Source organism: Protopterus annectens, chromosome 4.part0 (genome assembly GCF_019279795.1).
Source record: "Protopterus annectens isolate FY-2018-M chromosome 4.part0, PAN1.0, whole genome shotgun sequence".
Lineage (NCBI taxonomy): Eukaryota > Metazoa > Chordata > Ceratodontiformes > Protopteridae > Protopterus > Protopterus annectens.
This window is the reverse complement of record NC_056733.1, coordinates 1,774,973,963-1,774,992,572: the sequence shown is the minus strand read 5'-3', so window position 1 is coordinate 1,774,992,572 and position 18,610 is coordinate 1,774,973,963.

Below are 18,610 nucleotides of genomic sequence, written 5' to 3'. Positions count from 1 at the left end.
TGGTAACATAGCATTTTATTTTAGCAACTTTCCAAAATTATGCAAGCAATGTTTAAAATGTGTCCCTGGTTTTTGATCTTTTACCGCCCCCCCCCCCCAATAAATTTTGGCTTTTTCCAGATTTCTTGTGCTGCAAATTTGTGAGATACATTTGAGTGTTGAGTGGATTTTACAAGGAGCTGAGAGGTTCAGGGGAAGAGAAGTTTAGTGTTGCTTATGGTGAGTCAGCTTGCATTGTTAATAGCATAACAGGTTAAATACTTGCTTTTGATGCAGAAGGCTGTGGGTTCTACTCCCACAGTATGTAGATGCATGACTGTACTGTGTTGTACATTTAAAGGGGGTGGGGAGTGGGTGTAAGAAGTCAAGGGTGTAGCTACAGATGCAGCAGAAGTGAGCAAATGTCATGCGTAAGGGCATTTGTGCCTCAGTGGAAAGAGCAACAAACATCATTAACCCAAATTCAGGAACAGAAAATCAGAATTCTGCTCTTGCTGAATTATAAGAGAAATATTTTTAAACAAGTACAGTACATTTTCCAGCATTCAAGATAAAATGCATATTTTTCCACTGCAGACAGTGGAGAAGCAAGAGTGGCCTGTTAACAGCACCTGGATTGCAATGATAGTTTTGATGCTTCAGGATGACTATAGGAGAGTGTCTGCCAGTACTTAGACTAAAAACTGGAAGTCTTAAAACATGCAGTTCACCTACTTTATTTTGTTGTGCATTTTACAGCTATTGAGTTGATCTGATACCACAAATCAGAGTAAGTCAAGCAAAAAACTGAAATTGAAAAGATGCCTGTGGCTTACACTGCTGTCATTCTATTATAAATATATATATATATATATATATATATATATATATATATATATATATATATATATATATATATATGTGTGTGTGTGTGTGTGTGTGTTTGTGGAAGTAGACTTTTTTGATGGAAATGTTCTAAATTGGGCAGTTTTGTCATTATTGGTTCATGCATTTTGTTTCATTGCCTACTGGAAAAATATTCAAACAATAAATTTAAAATGCGCTCCAAGTGTAACAAGTGTGCTGTATTATACAAGGAATATAATTTAATAAAGTCAGGAAGGTGTATCAAAGAACACGTGTATGTTTCTTGTTGTGTGCGCAAGGGGCCTATGATTTGAATTTTGAAAACAGCCCAAAGGTAATCTTTATCCACCACTGGCCAGATGCATTTTCTTTGGATGTGGTGGGTTTCAATGCTGTTTCAATGAATGTGAGTTTCAAGGGCAGAGAATGTTTTAATGCTAAGTCTGTTTTCATTGTGAGACAGTATTGCTTTGTTTAGCAGATGATCTTAGTGTTTGTGCATTGTGCTATAAAATGTAAGATAAAATCCAAATAATCTTTGTAGAAGTAAAGCAGCATGCACATTAGTATTTATGGTAAATTGGGCAAAATAGCCAGGTAATGGGACATTGGAATGGCTGCAGGGGGACTTTGGTGCCATATTTTGGTTGTCTGTTCTTCAGTTTCGTTTGAAAGTTGGTATCCCACAATTCCATTGGGGTGGGCTGGGTTACATAATTATGTATGCACATTTTATGTTAATCAGCATACATATTTGTACCTATTTTTCATGGGCCTTATCCAGATTTTTGATGTTTCCAGGTTGAGAGGTATGGTTGGAGGCAGTGGTGAAGCAGAGCATGACAGAAACCTAAAGAGAGTTCTAGACATGAACATGAAGTAAACCTGAAGCGCAATCCCCTGAAGTGTAAATTCAGACTACCAGAAGTCACATATGAAAATCATTTATTTACCAATACTGGTTTGAGACTAGACCCGACCAAGTAAGCAGCTATTCTTGAGCTGTCAGCACCAGATAATATTCAAGCTCTACAGTGCTTCCTAGGCATGATCAACTATTTAAGCAAGTTTGTACCAGACTTCAATGAGTTGACAGCACCTTTAAGAGAGATGATGTGTAAAAATGTTGCATGGTCATGGTTAGAACAGCACCAGAAAGCATTTGAAGACCTTAAGCAGAAAATTGCCACCCCACCTACATTAACACACTATGTTGTAAATAAACCAGTCACTCTTTCCTCTGATGCTTCAAAATTTGGTCTTGGCAAAGTTATTCTTTAAGAGCGCAGACCAGTAGCCTATGCATCTAGAACACTTACCCAAACTGAGATGCAATATGCTCAAATTGAGAAGGAACCTTTGGCAATAGTATTTGCATGTTCCAAGTTTCATGATTATATCTATGGTCGAGCTATTCAGATTGAAATTGACCAACAACCTCTAGTTACTATTCTAAAGAAGCCTATGCATTCAGCTCCAGTGAGATTACAAAGAATGATGCTCAAATTGCAAAAGTATAACTTCAAAATGGTCTATACAAAAGGCAAACTACTTTATCTGGCTGATACCTTATCCAGATCATCCAGAAATATGATGGAACAGCTTTACGCAGAGAATTTTGACTTTGACATGATGACAGTGTGTAATTTCTCAACCACTAGACTTGATGAGCTGAAGACTGATCCAATTTTGCAAAAGCTCATTCACTACATTATTGTTGGATAGCCATCAAATCAATCTAGTGTTACCACCTGAAGTGCAAACCTATTTTCCTTACAGAGATGAAATGTTGATGGAAGATGACATTATTTTCAAAGGTCCTAAAATTGTTGTTCCTGCTTCCTTACAACAAGAATATATCCAGATTTTGCATTGTGGTCATCCAGGTTCTGCATCCACTAAGAGAAGAGCAAGAAAATTAGTATTTCGGCCTTCACTAGTAAAAGACATTAATAAAGTACTTTTTTTCTTATTCAGTATGCAGTAGTACTTAACTGCATCTGCAAATAGAACCACTTCAGCTAAGCCAAGTTCCTGAACCACCTTGGGCAGCAGTAGCCACTGAAATCTTCGAGTGGAACAATCACCCCTACTTAGTATTGGTAGAATCTTATTCAAAATAGTTTGAGATTGGCTTACTACCTAATTTAACATCTACTACTGTTATTACTAAGTTGAAACATCATTTCTCAGTCCATGGCAGTCCACAAGAACTTCTGACAATGGTACTCAATTTACTAGTCAGTATTTCAGAAATTTACAAGAGAATGGGACTCTGTACATGTTATTAGAAGTCCTGAATACCCACTGCCAAATGAGCTAGCTGAACATGCAGAGCAAAGCAATCAATTACTTGAAAGGTCAAAGCATGACAATAACGATGTCTTTTTGAATTTACTTAATCTCAGAAACATACCCCATGACGATATACTTGGCTCATCTGCTCAAAGACTTCTATCCAGGCAAACCAAAATGATGTTACCTATTAGTTCCAGTTTATTGAGGCCTAAAGCTAAGAACCATCAAGGCTCAATTATTCAAGAAGCATTCTATCCAGAAGTCCAGTTATGATAAATCAAGCAGATGTCTTCATCCGTTGAGGGAAGGAGAGACAGTGACGATACAAATGGCGACAGGTTTCGACTGGATTGGTCAAGTTACAGCTATATGTACTGAGCTGAGATCCTACCTTGTAGAATAAGAGAGTGTGAAGTACAGGAGAAATCGCAGACATCTTCTTCCTGTATCAGAATCACCATCATAGCATTGTTCCTGTGATACAGACTCTAGATCTCAGAGCGAACCAAGTGCTGTTCCCATCCCAGAGTGTGTTTCAACCTCTACTTCTATTTCTGAAGATATTCCAAATACTCACAAGGTTGAACATTCTGTAGAGACAGCTCCAGTTGCTAAACCTAATTCCCAGTTTTATGTCACACATTATGGTTGAATTTCCAGGCCCAGTGTGAAATACACAGCAACATGGACATAACTGTATATATGTACCTAGTCTTGTATAATTGCATGACAAAGAACTACTTGTATTATCTGCATGCCAAATAGATTCATAATGTTGCATGATCTATTTCTCAGAGGGAAGATGTAGATCAGAATGTATGTGCTGTATCTTTAAGAAGCATATCAAGGACTGAACGTGCACATATAAACACCAGGCACGTGCTATTCCCACTGCCATTTTGAGAGTGCAGCCAGAGAGTGAGTATGTATGATTGCAGTAGTTAGCTTGTATATAAGTTACTTAAGTTAAAGTCTGTAAACTTCTATCGTGATGTATTTGTATATAATAAAGCTGCTTGAACAGAACCCACAAAGACTCTTCTATTGTGTCCAAAGTAGGAGAGCAACAGAACAGAAAGATAACAGAGTACGATGAGGCCAAGCAGAAGTCTGGACTATAGATTAGAGGCAGCCTTCCCTACCAGGGATTGATTTAGGCAAACAGAAATGGGTAATGGACTGTTAAGAGGAAGACCTGCTCTGGTGGGGTTTTTAGTTGACTCTAGAACAGAAGCTGTTGTACATAAAGGGATAATTAGTAAGGTATAAAAATAATGCATGATAACTATATGAATCTATCAGAAAAGGTTAGAAAATATTGGAATCAGAGAATGGAAAAGCAATATACAAAGAAACAGTAGGTAGAAATTTCTAAGGCTTCCAAGTACGCAACAAAGTCCAGAAAGTATAGGATTTTTGTATGTAAGTGTTTACATAGATAATTTTACATCCCAGGCAGACATCAAAGAATTTTTCCTAAAGTAAATAACAAATGCTGGACCAACAGCAATGGGTCTTATAAAAAATAATCTACAATTGTATTTAGATATGTTGCCAATACATGTAACTCTGTACAAATTGCAGAAAGAGTCATTACTGGCCACACTGCAGGTGCTGCAAAGAGCACTTCTGGCTGACATCAAAGATTGAAACAATACTAATTTCATGAACTTTAATTGTACTTTGACTTTGGAATTGGGGTCCATTCCTGTCATGGTATTAGAAACCCAAAAGACTTGGAGAAATAAAAAAAAAATATTATAGTTTTGCAAAGCTAGAATTACAAAAACAGTAAGCATTAGGGCCATTTGTTACATTCACACATAGCCCCACTCTCCACTGACAACCCCAACTTCAGGTTAAAAACAAAAACAACAACAAAATAGACAACACTGTTGTTAAGGTAAGTATTCTTTTTTTTTCACATAAACAATACTCAGACTTCAGAGCTTGTGGTCGATCTTACTTTACTAAAATGCACATTAGTCTTGCAAAGCAAGCCAGAACTGCAGTCATTCCATTCGCACATAGGCATTGCATCTATTCCAAGTGCCTACCCAGAGAATCTGCTTTGAGCCTACAATGTTTAAAATAACAAAAATAAAACACCACGGTTACATTATTGCATTTCTTTCACATCACATAGACAGGATCTTGCACGTGATCTTACTTCAGTTCACCTACACACACTGTGTTCATGCAAGAGTACAGTTTCTTTCACAACAAAACATTGACAAACAGTCCTAATTTATCTTGATTAACCATACAAAAAGATATTAGGTTAAAAAACAAAAAGAACATGTCATCCACAAACGCCCCCCAGAACACACTGCATACCTAGTATCTCCTGCCAGGATATTATATTAAAAACAAGAACAAAAAAAAAAAAGAAAGTCATCACTAGCCCCCAAAACACACAGACCAATAGTATTTGGTTGACCACACCAGTGTATTATATTAAAAAAAAAATCAACAGTCCCCAAAACACACTGTCTCCCTAATATCTGGTTTTCCCTACCAGCATAATATATTAAAAAAGAAAGTCATCGATAGCCCCCAAAACACACAGACCACTAGTATCTGGTTGACCATGCCAGTGTATTTATTAAAAAAAAATCAACAGTCCCCAAAACACATTGCTTCCCTAGTATCTATGCATGTGTATATATGTACACACACACACACACACACACACACACACACACATATATATATATATATATATATATATATATATATATATATATAGACCTACTTCTGTTCTTCGAAAACACACTTTATTGAAGAACAGATAGCAGAGACCCACTTTATTGAAAGTGCACTTAACCAAAAGTGCACTTTCATGGAAATCAGTTAACCGAAGCAGGTACAGTGGGGATAAGGAAATATATCCTTTTCCCCACTGTAGTATGATCTTGCAGTTAGTATATCTAAGTAGCGAAGGTGTGTCTGGGAAAGTAAAACACATTTTTGCAGGGCAGCAAGCCTCCCTGTGCACCCCCCACACCCCCACTACTTATATGTACTAACTCCGAGATCACACTACAGTGGGGAAAAGGATATATTTCCTGTACCATGCTTCGGTTAACTGATTTCGGCAAAAGTGCACTTTCAGTTAAGTGCAGTTTTATTAAAGTGAGTTTCGGCTTCTGTTCTTCAAAAAAGTGTGTTTTTGAAGGGCAGAAGTAGACCCATATAAATAAATATATATATATATATATATATATATATATATATATATATATATATATATGGATCTACTTTGAAAAGTCGACCCTCATATGATCAACATCCATTTTTCTAACCCCCCCAACTATATATATCAACTTCAGGATCGCACTACAGTCGAGAAAAGGGCATGTTGGGCAAGTGTTTAGTTACCCTGGGAAAAAATTGCCATTTGGGTAATTAAGCTTTCGCAATTTTGTTTCGCAAAACTGGATTTCAATTTATGTCTGTGTGTGCGTGTATTTATGTTTGTACAATTTTGAGGAAAGTGTAAGTCCTTCATGGATAAAGGACTAAAACAATTTGCTCACCTAGCATGATAAATTGTGGTTGACAACCTCACTGCTCTAATGTGAATAATCAAAGAATACATAAACAGTTCCAGCACCCAATTTACCTTAACAAACTGATTAAGGAAAATTTAGAGTCACTGGTGCATATTTAAGCTGCGTTAGATGCTTAAGTGTCCTCGCAAAGAATACAAAGTTTTTAGAGATAAATGTAATAACACTGAAGTCAGGTCAATGAACTACAATCTACAAAGCATGGCTGTCCCAGAGCAATGGAGTTGGAATCAACCACTTCAGACTACGTTTAGGAACATAATATCCCATCCTTATTCCAACCCAGATGATTACAAGTACATGGTGGCAGCAGTGGATATTATCAAGAAGATTGGTAGGACACTTAATGGCAACAGCACTCCATAAGCAATTATAGTTAATATTTTTACTGTCCTGAAAAAACAAATGATGGGATACTTACCTCAAAAATCCTAGAATTACACTTTAACAAAGGCAGATCCAAATATTTTGAGACTGATAATTGTTATGTCAAAGAATAAGCAAGGCAACTGATAGGTGCTTGCACATTTTGGTAATGACCTTGTTTTTGTGGTTTTATAGTTAAATTGATAAAAGCCACACTTCACTAAAAAAAAAAAAAAAACATGAAACAATTTACTTAGGGAAGTGTTGCAGTAACACGCATTCCTGATCTTCATATGAAGCACACTTCAGTAGTTAAGGTGATTCTCTTTTCTGAAGACTTAGTTGTTGAAGAAATCATTATAGCACTATGCTGACTTCAGCAAGAAACAGTCACAGGATGTAAAACTGTAGGTGGTGACCAACAGTGAAACCTATATAATTATGTCTAGTATATTTCACAAGCACAGAAAAAAGTAATTTCTGAATCAATATGAGGTTTAAACAGGAAGAAAATACTGGGACCTGAATACTCTGTGTGACAAAGGGAGATACAGCAGCACAGCTCTCTGGAATTTTGTAAATAATTATATGTCATTTGTGAATATCAACATGATCTGTATAAGATGCTTGTGTTACAAATGTATTAGAACTGCATGTCATGCGCATATCAAACTGGTCTGTACAGACTTGTGTTAAAAAGGTATTTTGTAAAGTACTGAGCTTAAAGATGTATCCACAGTCTGCCCTGTTGGAAGAGAACAGAAATGTTCGCACACTATTGTTATTGTTTAAATGTATATATTTTTAACAGTGGAAACTGGAATACAGGAGGTTAACCAGAAAAATAGCTGAAATTACATTACTTTATAGCAGCTAGAGACAGAATGTCTATAGTAGGGAGCTCTCTGTATTGTCTTTAAGGTAAAATAATTACTAGTTTTGAATGTGAAGGAATGCAATTTTTTATGACTTCAGCATCTACCAATGATCTGAGGTCTATGTATTTTCACAGGTAGATGCTAAATACTGCTAGCTTCCAGCAGTAGGGGTTTCACCTGAGATAGAATCAGATGACAAGAAATTATGTCATTCGGCAAGCTATCCCAGCAGTAATATTTGAGATATGAATTTAAGAAGTCTCTTAGAGGGACACAGCATTTTGTATTCCGTCTTTGACCTGACAACAACTAAAAGATCCATTCACCACATATGCCTTGCTCTTAAGTAAGTTAACTAGGGTATAGTAATTCTCTTAGATTCAGTCAAGAATATAGTGAAGCATAGTTTATATTTATTTATTTATTTATTTATTTACATTTGTTGACCGGGAGGGTCCGACTGGACGTAGGTCCATTTTCAGCAGAGGCCTGGGGAGGAAAGCTCCACAGTTAAAATATACAGACAGAAGTTACATTGGATTTACATAGCAATTAACAATTTGATCAACATAGCAATTAACAGTTACAGATGAAGAACATAGTACATCAGTAGACAACTAGAATCTTTATCATCTGCGAAGTACATAACAGACATTAACAATTGTTATAATAAGAAGTTTCTGCTGTATAATAAGTGGCTAGGCCTATCAGCATCCGAGCTTGCTATAATCAAGGTAGTTAGTGAGGTGGAAAGAAATGTAGTGGGTGGATGGGGTGGATGATATTAGAGGGGGAGTTGCAAGGGCATAGCCAGCATGTTTTTAGGTGTGCTTTTAGTAAAGTTTTGAAGTGGGTGCATGATGGTATGGGAGGTAATTGTGGGTGGGAAGGAGTTCCATAATTTGGCTATGGCGCAAGAGAATAGTGCTTCTCCAGCAGAGTTATTGGCTTTAGTGACCTGTAAGTGATGTTTGTTGCTGGATCTTAGTGGTCTGGTGGTGCGATAGGTTTGGAGTAGATTCTGGAGGGATGGGACTTTTAGTGGATGGTTTGCTAGTTTGTGGGTGACTGTGAGTTGATACCATTGAAGGAGGTGAGGGAGTTCAAGCCAGCCCAGTTCAGCATGTGAAAGACAGTGGTGACTATGGTAGGATGCCCCTGTGGCAAATTTGGCAATTTTGTTGTAGCAGGTTTCTAGTTTGTTTAGATCGCATTGCCTTAGGTTGGTATAGATTGGAGAGGCATAAAGGTAGGGTGGAGATAAGGGGAGAATTTGCTACTGAAATCTTTCCTGCTTTGGTGAGAAGTTGCTTATTTCTGTATAACACTCCTGTTTTTTGTGGACTTTTTATGGTCATGGATATGTGAATGTCGAATTTTAGTTTATTGTCTATTTCCACTCCTAGCAATTTGGTGTGTTCTGTTGGGTGTATAGTGGTGTTGTCTTTTGCTGTGATGTTAAAGTGAGAGTTGTTTTGAGTATGTTTGGTGGGTTGAAAGATGAGTAGTTTAGTTTTGTTTGGGTGAGTATTAATTGGGCATCAGATAACTAAGTTTCAACAGAGGAAAAGGCTTCCTCTGTGACTTTTTGCAGTTTGGGTAGGGACTGGGCTGAGCAGATGATGGTTGATGTGCCATGTTTTGTGGCAGAGGCTAGATTATTGGTGAAAATAGAGAAGAGTAGGGGTCCAAGGATGGATCCTTGGGGAACCCCTATAGAGACAGGTAGTTGGGGAGATATGTCATTCTGCCATACAACGGATTGTTGGAAGTCAGACATGTAACTCTGAAACCAGTTGGTGACTGACCGAGAGAAGGATAGGTTATTGAGGACAGAGATGAGTTGTTTGTGTGGGACCATGTCAAATGCTTTAGATAGGTCTAGGAAAGTAGCAAAGGAGAGATAGCCATTGTTTTTATGTTGCAGGATAGTGTTAGTAAAGGAGAGTAAGGTCATGGTGGTGCTATGGTTTGGTTCGGAAATCATGCTGAGTATTGGAAAGGAGGTTGTTAGTAAGGAGGTAGTCTGAGACCTGATTGTGAATGCATCTCTCCAATATTTTGGAGAGTGGAGAGAGAATAGCTATGGGGCGGTAATTGGTTAGTTCTGTGGAGGTATAGCCTTTGTGGAGGGGAATTATATGTGATACTTTCCATAGTGTGGGAACGTAACTTTCTGACAGAGATCAGTTAATCAAGATAGATACTGGGTAGGCTAGAGCATCAGCTGCGGTTTGTAGGTATTCACTTGGGAGGTTATCTGCTGCTAATTTGATGGGCTTAAGTTTAGTTAAGAGTTTTTTATGCTGGAGGTAGGAACAGGAGAAAAAGAGAAGACAGTGGGGAGATTACTAGTTGAAGGTGTGGGTTGGAGGGGAGACGGGTTGTGTTGTCTAGCTAGTGATAGCATGGTTTGTGTGAAGTGTGTGTTGAATGAGGTAGCAAAATTTTTGGAGGAGTGAGGGATGTTAGGAGGAGGGGTACTGACTTTACCTGGGTGGAGGATGGAGTTTATGGAGGACCAGAATTGTTTGGGGTTGTGTTCGGAGGAGTCTAGGGCAGACTGGTAGTATTGGAATTTGTCCTGTTTTATTAGCTTTTTGACTTTATTGCATAGTTCTAAGAATTTCTGTTTAGTTGAGGGGGTTTTGGTTTTGCGCCAGTGCTCCCAGGCTTTATCCCTGTTTTTCATTTCTGACTTAGTGGTTTTCTGTAGCCATGGGGAGGGTTGTGCTTTGGTTCTGGAAAGTCTTATGGGGATGTGGTAATTAAGGATGCTCAGGAAGGTAGTATTAAAAATTCAACTGCATCATCAAGACTGAGGCACTTTAGAGGATGCCAGTTACATTCCTTGAGGGATGAGATGAATGTCAGTGGGTTAAAGTTTAATTTTTTACGTATTTGATGGTAGATGACAGGTTTAGCTTGGTATAGGTGTTTTTTGAGTAGGAATGTTGGGGAGTGATCACTGAGGCTATCTAATAAGCAGCCTGCTATATATGACTGGGGCCCTTACTGACTAGTATCCAATCCAGGGTAGTGTGCTTGTTGGAGTTTTTATTTACCCTGGTTGGTGGCTGGACTAGCTGGGTGAACCCATGAAGGTTTAGATTATGGGTTGGATGGGTTCCAGAACAGGATTGTCAGTGAATATTGAAATCTTCTAAAATTATAGTTTCTTGGGGGAGATGGTGGCTAGACCAGCTGAGGAGGTTTTCTAGTGAAGGGATGTTTTGGCCAGGTGAGAAGTAGCATCCAATTATGTTGATGGTTTTATTTTGGTTTATTTTGAGGTTGGTATATATTATTTCTTCACTGCCTGTTTGTGGAGCTGATGATTTTAAGATCTGGATGTTTAGATGATGCTTAAATATTATAGCTACACCGCCTCCTTTCTTGTTTAGCTGGTCTACTCTTAGTATGCCGTAACCAGTAGGAATGATTTGCTCACTGGTAATGTGAGGTTTTAGACAGGTTTCTGTCAGGATGACTATATCTGGGGAGTACAACTCTATGATGGCATGGAGTTCATGGACTTTGTTGGATATACTTCTAATATTTAGGCTTACTAGAAGGACGTCACTTGGCTTTCTATTGGCTGTAATTTGGGAGAAGTTGTGGTTTCTAATCTGATTATGAGGAGTGGGGTTGGAGATGGTGGGGCCAGGGTTGGGGTGGATGCATACACTTTGGGCTAGTTTTGATATGCATGAGGTTATTAGTTTTCTCAGTTTTTGAATGTGTTTGTTTATTAGGGAAACTTTATGATTGTGCTCTGTGGGTAATAGGTATGGTGAGATGGTTACTATGTTAAGTTGTAAGGATGCTTTTTGTTTGAGTAATATAGTTGATAGAATATGTGGGGGGGTGCATAGGGATGGTTTTTGAGTTGGTGGGAGGGGAGCTGAGTGAGGGTGAGACATGAGTGTTGGTGTGAGTAGTAGTACAGTGTTAGTGGTTGAGTTGGGGAATGATGGAGTTTTGGTAGGATGTAAGATTTATTTTATTTTATTTATTTTATTTTATTTTACATTTGTTGACCGGGCTAGTCCAACTGGATACATGTCCATTTTCAGTGGAGGTCATAGTTAGATTTACAAAACAAAAACATTGGTGTTGATACACAAGATAATCTACTGGTTACTACATATACAATTATAAACCAATAACAAGTGAGTACAATAAATACACTGATGCTTACAGATCAAATAAGAGAAAACAAGAATTATTAAATGATTTCATGAGGTACAGATTTGAACAGCCAGACAAGGAGGGCTAAAATAGGCTGGGACAATAGCTTATTAGTCTGACTGGAGCAAGGGCATAACCATTTTGCTCTAAGGTGTAATTTAAATTGGTGCTGAGATGGCATAAGTCTTAGGTTGTTTGGTAGGGCGGTTCAGATTTGCCAAATGAAATTGGCATTAGTGCATCACCACCAGCATTGTTGGATTTAATGGTCCAGACCTGAGGGAGTTGAGGTTGGAGTGCAGGGGTAATTTTGTTTTGTGAGGAGTTTTTTACTTGGGTAGTTAATTTTAAATCTTCAGAGTTAGTTGGTTGAATTTGAGTAAATTGAGGTGGGTTCGGGCAATAGTCAGTTTGGTGTAAGTTAGTTAAGGCCTTTATTCTATATCCAACTAAGTTTTCTGTTAACTGATTTAACAGTTAAGTTTATATGCACATCAAATTTAAGTTTATGATCAATGGTCACCCCTAGTAGTTTGGTATTGAGTACGGGTAGATAATGGTCCCATTGTTGGAGGAGATTCATCAGAGCAGATCAGGGTGGAGTCATCTGCATATTGAATACAGGTGGCTTTGGGAATAATTGAGTGTAGGCCATTTATGAAAATGGAGAAAAGAAGGGACAAAGGGATAGATCCTTGGGGAACACGATATTAGTAGGGAGTAGGTCTGATAACCAACTTATGGTTAGTTTACTAAGATGTATTGTTTCCAGTGCCTGAAGCAGAAGTTGGTGGTTGACCATATCGAAGGCTTTCACAGGTCTAGAAAAAGAGCAGAGGATATTTTAGTATATTATTATTTTTTTTTGACTGAGTCTACAAAGGAGAAGAGAGAGAGTGGTGGTTGTGCTGTGGGGGGGCCAAGCCATGTTGGGTGTTGATAGGAGATTGTGATTTATTAGGTAGGAAATGAGTTGCTTATGGACACAGCTGCCCATAATTTTGGCTAAAGGGAGACAGTGGCTATGGGGCCTATAGTTTTGGAGGTTTGTGTGGTCCTTCCTTGAGGGGATGGATGATGATAAGATTTTCCAGATAGAGTATTTGGCAGGGAGCTGGATCAGCTGCGAGCTGGTTTTGGTTTTTTTTTTTCAAGAGGAGAATGAAATGGAGGTGGAGATTGAGTTGTGTTAATAATTGGGGTTGCCAAGATATGCAAGGTGAATGCATGCAGTGAGCATAGGTATGGTATGCTTATACATGTTAGCTGAGGAGGAATGATAGTAGTAGGAAGATGGAGGAGGTGCATGCAGTGAGCATAGGTATGGCATGCTTATACATGTTAGCTGAGGAGGAATGATAGTAGTGGGAAGATGGAGGAGGTAGTGTTGGGTTTAGTGCCGTGGTTGGCTGTTGGAAAGATGGGAGGGGTTTGCATGTGTAATAAAGCTATGACCACTGGGGGGGGGTGGGGAGCAGAGCAGGCAGAGACCCTGTTAGTTGCTCTTATGAGGTGGCTGGAAACAATCAGGTAACAGAGTAAACTGATAAAAGAACATATGATAGTGAATGTAAAAATGATGCCTGCCACAGGTAATATTTATTAACTTTGGGATTGGCTTAAGGTAATAAACAGGGAAGGGGGAGGAGGAGAACAAGGGTGTGAGCAGGCAGTTCTTTTGTACTCCTGCTAATGAGCCAAGATCAAGCAAAGACACGTTTGTGTTTAAGAAACAATCAGAATTGACCAAGGACTGCTCTGAAGCTGTAAGTCATTTGTTAACCATTTCTCAGATGGAAGAACAGGATAACCTTGTATGAGTAGGCTACTGTGGTCACAATTTAAATTAACAAACACACAGTATTTGATCAGTTATGGATACTATTTGCTAACAGAAGGGAATGAAAGAGAAATGGAAGATGAGTGTATGGGGGGGGGGCTGCTTACAAGCCAAAGCAGAGTGCTCTCCAGGGGATAATGAGTATTAGCTCAAACAGGTAGACACATACTTAAAGTTAACTTTAGCTGTTTGTGTTTGCAGACAGTTCAGACCCAGACTGTGCTTATCTTATAACAATGTGTCCACCAGTTGGATATATGTTTTTCTTTATTTATTTGAGACTGTCCTGCAATGTTGTTTTAAATATTTCCTGTTATTTTCAACTCTGTTGTCACTGTGAATATATACTGAGTATTTTCCTGTTCATTTATTATTAAATATATTTAAACCTTTCATTGTGTCTGATCTTTATGAGACATATTTAAGGTTTGAGAGTATTTGCATATTTATTTGGTGACACTGTGTGCGACTCCTTATAGCCTTGCTCTTGTTCAAACTACCATTTGTATTAATAGCAATATTACACAGTAAGATTGGACACCATTTGTTAAGTAGCTGATAAGGAGTTGGCTGGGAGCAGTGATAACTACCTTACAGCCAGGTGTGTGTGTGTGTGTGTGTGTGTGTGTGTGTGTGTGTGTGTGTGTGTGTGTGTGTGTGTGTGTGTGTGTGTGTGTGTGTGTGTGTAAATCAAACCTCAAAGAGTGTGTGTGTCAGCTCTGGGATAAAGTTAACTACATTGGAAAGTATTTTTTTCCTTTAAGATGCCCTATGACGGGCATGCTGTGAAGTTAAACAATTGGTCGATATTAATCAGTGCACTACCCTAGTAAACAAATATAAATAAATAAATAAACCTAACCCACTGAATATGGGTTAGGTTTAAAGGGTGTTTGGTGTGCTCTTCACAGCATCCTCCAATTATGATTCTCAGCTGTTCAAGTGGCATTCTGAAAATGAATAGGTGCAAAATCAGTGCAATTCAGAAAGATGGCTTTCAATAGAGCTTACATGAAAAAATTGTAGTGTAGGGAGCTAGCTGATTGTGCTTCAATATTTGGAAAAGGACAAACCAGTTAAGCACCAGAATCTCCCACAATCTCACCTTAAAAATGTTAAGCACCCCCTGCTTATGTTGTTATGGTTGGGGCCTACGCTAAGCAGTAAAATCTGCCCTACTGACTTGTAAATGACAGTGGCGAACAAAACATTTGTTTCTGCCTGCTCTTTGTACCCTTAACATGTCCCTAACCTCCTGTAAAAAAAAAAACTTGAGAGTTGCTAAAATAACAGGATGTGTGCTTGCCTGCATAATCTGAAGAATGCAAATGCTGAAAGTCAAATGAATGTCATTTAGTGAGCTCAAGCCTCAGTGGTTTGTACAAAAATCACATATTTCATGAAGAACAGACAGAAATATGAGGCAATAATCTGCATGTCCTGCAAATATCTAGACAGTTGAGAGGTATCAGAGTAAGTGTAAATATAACAGACTTCGTTACACTACCTGTCTGACAGTGCACACCAAGTGTTTTATGGTGTTTAAAGCTGGGAAAACAATTAGCAAATTTTTTCCCCTTTAACTAGTAGTACATGGGGCAGATAACGCTCCAAGCACTACAAAGAATTATGATTGTCTCAGCGATCATAACCCCTTATTATGTGTTCTTGACATGAATGGTGAGAATCACCTCTCAAGCTTCACTCTCGAGGTGAATTTCTTGGTATCCATGTCTCGAACACATATAAGCAAGTTATGATTGGCGACCCAATCATAATCCTCTATATTATGTAGTCTTGGTATGTTACACAAAATTACTATTAGGTAGCCACTGCCCTTCCCACCTGACTTTGCTATGATGTTGGGGAGGGCAGTATACAAAGACTGGCTCAGCAAATAGATTATCTATGAAATAAATGTACTGTGATGGCAAGACACAGATTTACATTATAAAATTAGCAATAGCTGCAGAGGGCAGCAGCTTCCAAGGAGAATTATTTTACTTGTTGTGCATAAAGGATATGCAGTATGCCAATCTCCTCAATGCACAGCACTGAGCAATTGGACTGTCAACCATGTGCATTGCTTCAACTTTTTTCTCAGACACTGGGTATTCCAGCTCATTGGATATAACTAGCTTGCTCTAAACTGCAGCTTCAGAAAAGACAATTGATCATTGCATGCTGCTGACAGCTGCTATAACGCCTTGCAGCAAAACATTGTATCTTATGACTTGGCCCAGAGTGTGTTAAGTTGTTTGCTTTAGAGATTTTAACTGCCTTTATTAACACTATAATTTGGTTCAATTTAAGATTACTCCAACCTATTCTCCCTTTATTTCCCTTACCTCAGACTTATTAACAAACAACTGTTTACAAAGTAACTTGTGTACCTATGCTTAATTCCCACTAATTTTCATATTTGGTTAGGGAGATAATCAATCCAAAGAGTATATATGTTTTGGACTTGAGGGGGCTGGATAATTTGAATGGATTCACAAAGCAAACAACCTTGAAAAAGAATTAAACACTGGAGGAGGCTATAACAGCTGAGCTGAATGGACAACACACAAAAAATTCTAAATAAAATGAGCATAACTGGTATAACACTTGGAGATTTATTTAAGAAATCATGGAAATAGAATAGTACCCCACTGCATTGTATAAGGGGAAAAGTGATTACACTTAACAAGAAAGTACAGACTGCTTAGTCTGATCTCCACAGAATCACTTCTGAAGCATGTGTATGTTGAATACCTAGAATTCTGCATGCAGCAAAGGACGCAGAGATAGTGGGCCGGATTCACGATGGCTTGCATGGAGTCTAAGAGTAGAGTAAGACTCCATGCAGCCATCATGTCCGACGAGAGATCCAGGAACAGCCTGTGGGGGCGTGCAAGAGAGCTCCTAAAACAGCTCTTACACGGACAGGGCTGGGATATGCAAATTACCTCAATTGCAACCGAAAGGCATGCAAATGAGGTAGATTTGCGATTCAGGAAACCCGAACCTGTCCAAGTAAGAGCAGTGTTATTTGCAGAAATGTACTCAGTTGACAACTGAGTACCATTCTGCAAATAGCAAAACGGAGCTGTGACAGGTCCAAATAAAGTTTGCATACAGTAGAGGAAGCATGCCAATGGCCAAATATATGGCCATTGGCAATGTTTCCCGATGGAATATGAAAAACAAAATCATTTTTTTTTCTCCGATTTCCGATGTTTAAGTGTAGCCCAGCGCCATGCAAATGGGCTGTACTCTAAAAATCAGAAAACTAATAATTAAAACCCACAAATGTGGATCTTATTTAAATTGTTAATTTACAATGCAAGGGAATGGCAGGCTGAAGACAACATGGCCACCGAGTAGAGGTTGCTAAGGGGGGAAGCTCAGTCTAAGAGATGTAACCAAGCATTAGTAGGCAATCCTATGCAAAGGAGGGTTAGGATAATGAATCGCAAGTTTACATAGCAAGTGAGCACAGTCAGCGGAGTGTAGGAGTAGGATAAGGGGAGTAACAGAGTAGAAGATAGGTGACATCATGAGTGGGGTATGTATGAAAGAAGTAAAGCTCATTGGTGCACAGTGGCCTGTGTCAGCTGTCATTTACACATCATTGAAAAAGGTGTGTCAACAGATAGGCTAGGTAAAGGCAAGAAATGGAAGGTGTATGCCGTGGATAACACTAAAGTTTCTTGCTGAGTGGGTATGCATGTGTGTGCGCGCCTATAAATCTGAGTAAGACAGTGTGCGTGCATGTAAGCGTGAGTGCGCACGTTTAAGCTGGAGTAAGCATGTATAAGGCTGGTTAAAGAGTTGTAAGCGTGTTTGCACTGGTGCACGCACGTTTTAACCAGAATAAGCAAGTTGTAGTCCGTGTAAGCATGTGTGCGCGCGTGTGAGCTGCTGTGAGCGTGTTTGCACTTGTGTACATGGCACTGCCCCCCAAGGAAACAGAAAGGAAAAAGGAAGCACAACAAAATAGTAAGAAGCTACCAGGGAGTACTAGCAGAGCTAGCAGGTGAAAACAATCATAATCAGACAATTACACAGGCAGTACACTAGCCCAGCCCAGCCTAGCACTTAAAACTCTGCAAACAACAGTCCATTATGTTTCTCACAAGAGACACTGCAGTAAGCTAATAGAAGTGAAAACTGAAAAAGCTTTACTGAGACAAAGAAATGTTAGGGGCTGCCATTGCTGTTATAAGGTGACATATGCAACATGCTGAGGATGGTGACAATGGAAATGCTGCTGGACAATCCACAGTGAGGAGATGGAGAAGAGTGTACAGGCCCAGGGTAACCTACCAGGGGCTACATGAGCTGGAGATAGTGGAGCTCTATAGAGTGGACAGAGACCTCCTGCAGCAAATTGTTGAGCTATGCAGGCCACGCCTCACACACAGAACCAACAGAGGGGAACTCATCCCAGTGGAAAATAAGGTATGTGTTAGCCTAAGAATATTAGCAACAGGTACCTTCCAAAGACCAACTGATGATATGATGGGGATATCACAGGCATCAGCATCCGGGGTACTGCACCAGTTCCTGGATGCCATGTCAGCACATGTCGGTGATCATGTATATTTCCCCAATTCCCATGAGGTATTGGCCAG